Source organism: Monodelphis domestica, chromosome 6 (assembly GCF_027887165.1).
Source record: "Monodelphis domestica isolate mMonDom1 chromosome 6, mMonDom1.pri, whole genome shotgun sequence".
NCBI lineage: Eukaryota > Metazoa > Chordata > Mammalia > Didelphimorphia > Didelphidae > Monodelphis > Monodelphis domestica.
The window spans coordinates 190,688,817-190,696,898 of NC_077232.1; the positions used below are offsets into that span (position 1 = coordinate 190,688,817).

Consider the following 8,082-nt stretch of genomic DNA (forward strand, 5'->3'; position numbering starts at 1 on the left):
AACATGACATTGTAGGGAATTAACTTGTTTGAGGAGATACTCTCTTTACTTCCACAATGAGATTCACCTAAGCAATAAATGGAAACACCATCAAACAGTTGCAAAATTATTTTGATGTTTGGGGGATGTTAAGGGAAGGTAAGAAAACTTTATTTTTCATTGTGTGTGATGTTCAATGAACCAATGTGCAAAATATTTAAGTAATATTTGGTAAGTTTTAAAATGAAATGATGTGCACTCAGTGCAGCAGCAGCTCTTCTTTCTCCACAGCAGACATCTATGACCTCTGATGCTCCAGCAAACATGTTAAAGGGACCCGTAGTTGGCATTGATCTTGACACCACTTACTCCTGTGTAGGAGTCTTCCAACATGGGAAAGTGGAGATCATTGCTAATGACTAAGGAAATAGGACCACCCAACACAGAATGTTGAATCTGTGATGCTGCAAAGGATCAAGTTGCAATGAACCCCAACAACACAGTCTTTGATGCCAAACGTCTGATTTGATGCAGAGTTGATGATGCAGTTGTACAGTCATACATGAAGCATTGGCTTTTCATGGTGTTGAATGACATAGGCAGGCTTAAAGTCCAAGTAAAGTACAAGAGAAATTGCTGAAGCTTACCTTGAGAAGACTGTCATAAATGCTGTTGTCAAAATACCAGCCTAGTTCAACAATTCCCAATGACAGGCTACCAAAGATGCCAGAACCATTGCTGGTCTCAATATGCTCTGAGTCATCAATGAGACAAGTGCTACTGCTATTGCTTATGGCTAGGACAAAAAAGTTTGTGTTGAGAGAAATGTGTTGATCTTTGACCTTGGAGGTGCAGTGTCTCCATCCTTACCACTGAAGATGGCATCTTTGAAGTCAATTCCATAGCTGGGGACATCCACTTGGGTGGTGACTTTGACAACCCCATGGTCAATTATTTCATTGCTGAGTTCAAGCAAAAACACAAAAAGGACATCAGTGAGAACAAGAGGGTTGTCTGCCATTTATGTACTACTTGTGAATATGCAAAATGAATCCTCTTTTCTAGTACACATGCCTGTTGTAAAAATGGAGACTTGAATCCAGGACTTCAATCCCCAGAGGTCCTTGCTCCACTTCCCCAGAATGCTTTGTAATATCACTGAATTCTCACCTGGGCTGAGATCGAGATGGGGTATTTAACCTGATTGGAAAGGCTTCTGGGCTCTTTTTTCTTTCCTGTTTCCGCTTGCAAGCAGACAGGTCTTTCATGATGTAGGTGAGGTTGTCTGTGTTTTTCTTATTCTGTATTTTCTTTAATCTTTAACCTCTAATAAACCTCTAAAAATACAATACTCCTTGCAGAGAGAAACTAATTTCTACCTGCCTTCAGTTTCCCCCAAATTTTAACTTTTACACAGTATTAAGATTGATTCCCTCTATGAAGGTATTGACTTCTATACTTCTATCACCCAGGCCCATTTTGAAGAGCTGAAGCTTACAAATTCTATGGCACACTGGACCCTGTGGAAAAGGCCCTTAGAGATGCCAAGCTAGATAAATCACAGATTCTTGACATCATCTTGGTGGGTGGTTCCACTCGAATTCCCCAAATCTAGAAACTTCTGCAGGACTTCTTCAATGGCAAGGAGCTCAACAAGAGTATCAATCCTGATGAGGTTGTTGCCTATGGTGCAGTTCTCCAGGCTGCCATCTTGTCTCGAAATAAATCTGAGAATCTGTAGTACTTGCTGCTGTTAGATGCCACTCCTCTTTCCTTTGGAATTGAAACTGCTGGTGGAATCATGACAGTTCTGATCAAACGCAACACCACAATTCCCATCAAGAAGACTCAGATCTTTACCATTTACTCTGATAATCAGCCTGGTGTGCTTATTCAAGTTTATGAAGGTGAGAGAGTAATGACAAAGGATAACAAATTGCTTGGCAAGTTTGAGCTCACAGGAATCCCTCCTGCCCTAAGGGGTTTCCTTCAGATTGAAGCTACATTTGACATTGATGCTAATGGCATCCTCCATGTCTCTCCTGTGGATAAGAGCACAGTCAAGGAGAACAAGATTACCATCACCAATGACAAAAGTTGTCTGAGCCAAGAAGACATTGAGCGCATGGTCCAGGAGGCAGAGAAGTACAAGACTGAAGATGAGAAGCAGAAAGATGAGGTATCTTCCAAGAATTCTCTTGAGTCTTATGCTTTCAGCACAAGGGCAACTTTTGAGGATGAGAAACTACAAGACAAAATTGGTGATAAAAACAAACAGAAGATCCTTGGCAAATACAATGTAGTAATAACCTACTGGCTAGATACGAACCAGAATGCTGAAAAGGAAGAATTTGAGCATCAGCAGAAAGAATTAGAAAAAGTCTGCAACCCCATCATCACCAAGCTGTATCATAGTGCAGGAGGCATACCAGGGGGCATGTCTGGTGGGTTATCAAGAGGCTAGAGCAGCCCCATTTGGAGGCGCTGCTTCTGGACCTACCATTGAAAAGGTCAATTAAATGAACTAAAAGTAAAAGCATTCCACACACCTTTCCAAAAATTGAAGGACTCAAATTTGTAGTCAAGGCAGTAGCGGTTTAAAAGTAACATTTAAGCTACTGTGTAAATCTGGGCATTTTGAATACTTGAATGCGTGCAGAGGGAGAAGTGAACAACATTGCACTTTGTCGTACTGTATAAAAACAAGTGGAAATGCAATTCTTGTCCTGGAGAATAAAAATCTATTTCAAATTGGCACCATAAAAAAATGAGATACTGGGTTGAAACTCAGTTCTTCATAGGGAAGTAATATAATATGGTGGAAACTTCCTTGGACCTGGAGTCATGAAGATCTTGGTTCAAATATTTTCTCTGACTCTTGCTAACTGGGTGATGCTATATGTACCCCCAATAGCTTCAGTTTCATTATCTACAAAATGGCAATAATTGTACTTCTTATACTTAGTGCTGTAGTGAGGGAAATTATTTTTAAATCTTAAAACAACATATAAATATGGGTTTTTAGTATTAATAAATTCTTGTTTGTAACACTTCAGAAAATATTCTTTTGCAGGTCCCTGCTAGATGACTTTTAAGAATGGGAATTGGGAGGTACCTTAATTACAAGACTAATTCTGCAACTAAGATCATTTTGAGGCTCTTTTTTAAGAAGATGAAGGGAAGATTATTATAATAGTACTTTTGCTTTGAGAGAATGACAATCTTCAAAGAAAAAGTAGTGCATATAAAATGTTGAGAATTATAGTAAGTGCCTTTATCTGGGTGGAAATTGTGTCTGTTGCTTATTGGGGAAGAGATGTGCTCCTAAATAATATTCACTAAATTGGAACCTATTTCCCTACTCTATTACTTAGAGTGAATAAATATATGCTACCACAGCATTTTCCCCTAAAAGGATTAAGAATTTTATAGAAATAATTCAAAGAAAGAGACAAATATTTCTAGCTGACCAACATAGAAAGAAGACTGAAAAAAATTTCAAATTAATATTACAATGAGATTTCTAAGGAGTCAATATATGGTGATTGACTTAACAATGAAACTCCTGCAATCTTTCCTGCTATTTCCACATCGCATACACCTGTTTGATGACAACCCTTGTGCCTCTTGTTTGACAGGGCCAAAGACTGATGACAGATTCTGACATATATTGGCAGCTGTGTTGCTATCTGGTTCAACTGGCTGTCATCTTTTATTTCTACATGTCTTGAAACAAGCTCCCCTCGGGAATAAAATTAATATTATCTATGATTTCTCAAGATTCAAGTAGAGGAAATAAAGACAGGAATGATAAGCCCTTCAGAAGAAATACATAATGTTATTAGAGAAGCAGCTGGTGCCATGGCTAGAGTTAGTAATAGCTAGCTTGATTAGTATCAAGTTTGAGACAGCATCACTAAACCTAGAGTAGTTCATAGAATCCACATTTACATCATTCCAATGCTTGGTGGCCATTGGGAGAGGACCTACAATTTCATTGGCACAGGGGACTCCCAATGAAGAAACTACCTCTACCAATACAGAATAATATTTTCTCTGCAACTTATAGTCTTAGGGAATTGACTGGAAACAGCTTTTAAGATGTGTCAAAAGTGGGACTTGAACCCAGATTTTTCTTACTTCTTAACTCTCTACTATACCTTACTATAGCTGTGGATAGTATCACCCAGCTTATTTAAGGAAGTGGAATGGTTAATCATAGTTGATATAAGATTAAACTATTAAACTTTTGTGCATTTGACTTATTTCTTATGTTTACTAAGTAAAAGTCAGACCCAAAGAGGTAAGACCTCTTGGTGCAGTTATACTGTCTTGAATTCCAAAGGAGAGATACATGGCTGTGCTTATGTTCTTCCTTGGGATCCTGGCTGGCAGTTGGGGCATACACATAGGTCCTTTCCCTCTTTCTTTGATCTATTTGTGGAATCTCTGAACCCCAGAATATACCAAGTTTGTAGTTCTGGGGGCATAGTTCCAAATTGTTTTATGAGTTGTATTCTTAAGCAAATAAAGGAATTACAGAAGATAAAACAGATAACTTTTATTAAATGAAACTGAAAAACTTCTACACACAAAATTAATGTATGTATGAGAAGAAGGAAAAGATTCGAATAGGTGAACATTTTTCGTGTCAAATTTATCTGATAAGTGCTTGATATCTGTGATATACACACATGTGCATTCGGTATAAAGGTATGCATATTTGTTCATACATATAGATACATATTTGTATAGACATACACATTTTCCAATAGATAAGTGGTCAAAGAATACAAATAATCAATTCTTAAGAACTGCAAACCAGTAACAACCATATTAAAGAATGCTCCAAATAGCTAAAAGGGAAATGCAAGTTGTGGTGTATTATTGTAATGGGATACTACTGTGCCATAAAAAATGACAAGATGATCACCAAAAAACCTGGAAAGCCTTACAAGGAGTGATACAAAGTAAAATGAACAAAACTAAGAAAACGTGGTACGCAATAACAATAATGTAGCACAATCAATTGTAAATGATGTAAATATTATTGACAAGGCAAGAATCCAAGACAATTCCAAGAGACTTGTGGCAAAAAAGAATATCCATTACCATTGAAGAAATAGATGGAGTCCAAATGTAGATTAAAACAGACCAGAGGCAGCTGGGTAGCTCAGTGGATTTAGAGTCAGGCCCAGAGATGGGAGGTCCTGGGTTCAAACGTGACCTCAGATGCTTCCTAGCTGTGTGACCCTGGGCAAGTGACTTGATTCTGTATAATTAGAATTTCAACACCCCCCCCCCCCCCGGACTCTCTCTCACAGCACTCCATGTTCCTTCTCACCTTACTTTCCTAACTAGGGAGAATATGAGTTTTGTGGAGCTCTGCCCTCACTCTCTTCTCCCTGAAACACAGCTGTGGAGATGGAGTGAGGTGAGAGTCAGGAGAGTTTTTCTCACATGTCTTTACTCAGGCTTTTACTTTTGTTCTTGAACTTTTTCCTACTTCAAGTGATTATTAATAAATTTACTTAGAGTTATTGGATATTAATTTTAATCTTGCAACCCCCATTGCCTAGCCCTCACTGATCTTCTGCCTTGGAACCAATACATAGAAGGTAAGGGTTAAAAAAAAAAAACAAACAACAACCAAAACCCAGACCATTTTTTACTTTATTTCCTCCATAAATTTTTTCTAGTGTAAGCAATTTGTGTCTTATTTCACAACATGATAAACAGGGAAATGTGTGCTAAATGCTAATAAATGCATGATCTCTATCATAATACCTGCCTTATTAGAGATAAGGGGAGGAGAAAATAAGAATTAAACATAATTTTTGTCCATAACTAATATGAGAATTTATTTCTCTTGTTTAAGTATATTTATTATAATTATTATATACTTGTAATAAATCATATGTATTGTTACATATTATGTTACATATTAAAATGGTAAAAAAAGAAATATTCAAATCAAAATATTTCTAAGGTTTTTCTTCATAATCTGAAATTTGGCGAACTAACAGAAGGTGGGACTGGGCGATGCTGGAAGGGTTTTTTAGGCAGCTGAGCACATCCAGCATGTTGTTAGAGCTGTGAAACATCACATTTTGTAAAGACGTTGAAAACTATGCAAATAAAGTGATTGAATGCTCATGTCCTTTTACCCATTGATTCTACTGTTAGACTTTGACTACAAGGAAGCCATGGATAAGAAATTCTACTTATTAAGAAAATGTTTATGGGAGGAAATTTTCTGACAACAGAGAATTGGAAGATACCATTGATTGGGAAATTGCTAAGCAAATTATTATTTTGTTGTTGTTGTTGTAATGTGGGCTATTAGAATGTGAAGAGATCCCAAGTTATTGCTTAGGTGTAGTAATTTTTGATTGTAACAGAATGTTATTGTGCTGTAAGAAATAACTAATTTGATGAATTCAGTGAAACATGGAGAAACCTACATGAGCTAATGCAGAATGAAGTAAGCACAGTTAAGCTTATAACTATATAAAAAGAAAGAATCACCACCAAAAATCAAAAGTTAGGTACCAATTATATATTAAATGATATATTACAAAATTATAAGAAATAAGCATGTTTCAGAAGAGGAGATATGAGAAGAAAGCCCCACCCCTCTCCTTTGAAATGTGCAAGTATTGTACATTGGGCATATTTTTATGCTTTTTCTCTTAAAAAACAAAACCTTACCTTTTGTCTTAAATTCTAAGAAGATTTGGGTAATTAGGGTTATGACTTGTCCAGGGTCACAGAGCTAGCAAGTGTCTGAGTACAGATTTGAACCTGGGTCATCTCAACTTTAGTTTTGGCACTTTGTCCACTGTTTCATCTAGCTACCCAACAATTTTTCAGTGTGTTGAAAAGTTCTGCTCATTCTTCTTCTTTTCCTTCCTCCTCCTCCCCTTCTTCTTTCCCCTTCCCCTTCTCCCTCTTTTTCTTCTCCTTCCTCCCTTCAACTCTTTAAAAATGCTATTTTAAAATGGGATAGCTCTGTGGGAGAGGTAGGCAGGGGGTACTGAGGAAAATTATGGTTGTGTTTTTAAAAGGCATTCATAAAAGTTTAATTTTAAAAATAGCTATATAGGCCTCTGTGATCTTATTAGATGAATGAAGAGGGAAGGAATAGCCTCACTGTAAAAGTAATAATAAAACAATCAGATTATTTTGATGAACAATAATGGGGGAATCATATAAAGCTTTTTAAGAGACTTCCTGACAAATTTGTATTTTTAATAGTAATTTTTAAATTTTATTTTTCTCAAATACACATAAAAACAATTTAACCATTCATTTTTAAATAATTTTGAATTCCAAACTCCCTCCTCTTCCTTTCCTCCCCCTCATTAAGAAGGCAAATACTTTGATATAGATTATACAAATACAATCTTGCAAAACATATTTTATATTAGCCATATTGCAAAGGAGAATATAGAAATCCCCACCCCAACCCACCACCAAAAAAAAAAACCTCCAAGAAAAATAAAGCTTTAAAAAACTATGCTTCAATCCGCATTCAGATTCTGTCAGTTCTTTCTATGGAGGTGAAGAGCATTTTTCATTATAAATCCTTTGGAATTGTCTTCTGTCATTGAATTGCTGAGAAGTGCTAAGCCATTCACAGTTGATCTTCATACGATATTGCTGTTACTGTGTACAGAGACTTCCTGTGAACTCATTTTTGAAAGGACATGAACAAAAGATGGCGAAAAACATGACAAACTATTTTTTTAGACAGTTACTTAACTGATATATCAAACACATAGTATATCTTTAATTTGCTAAGGCAACTGACACACTATAATATGATATTCTTGCATTCAAGAAAGCAATATGTCCTGAATGATAGTATAATTAAGTGAAGATTTGATTGATTTCGAATTGGAGGAGAAATCTATAGTAGCCTGTGAGAGTTTGATGGTTGGCACTGACCTTTTCAGAATCAAAAACAAAAAACCCTAGCACAGGAATATATTAATGGATAGCATTTGCCTCGTGCTTTAAAGTTTACAAAATATCTCAATTTATCCTCACAGTAGGTGCTATTATTAACTCCATTTTACTGTTGAGGGCAATGAGCCAGGT

General features: G+C 36.4%; 1 pseudogene; it reads left to right on the forward strand.

Moving 5' to 3' along the window:
* Positions 1-303: 303 nt before the first annotated feature.
* LOC100619855 (heat shock cognate 71 kDa protein-like) lies at positions 304-2,636 on the forward strand (annotated as a pseudogene).
* The last annotated feature ends 5,446 nt before the right edge of the window (positions 2,637-8,082 follow it).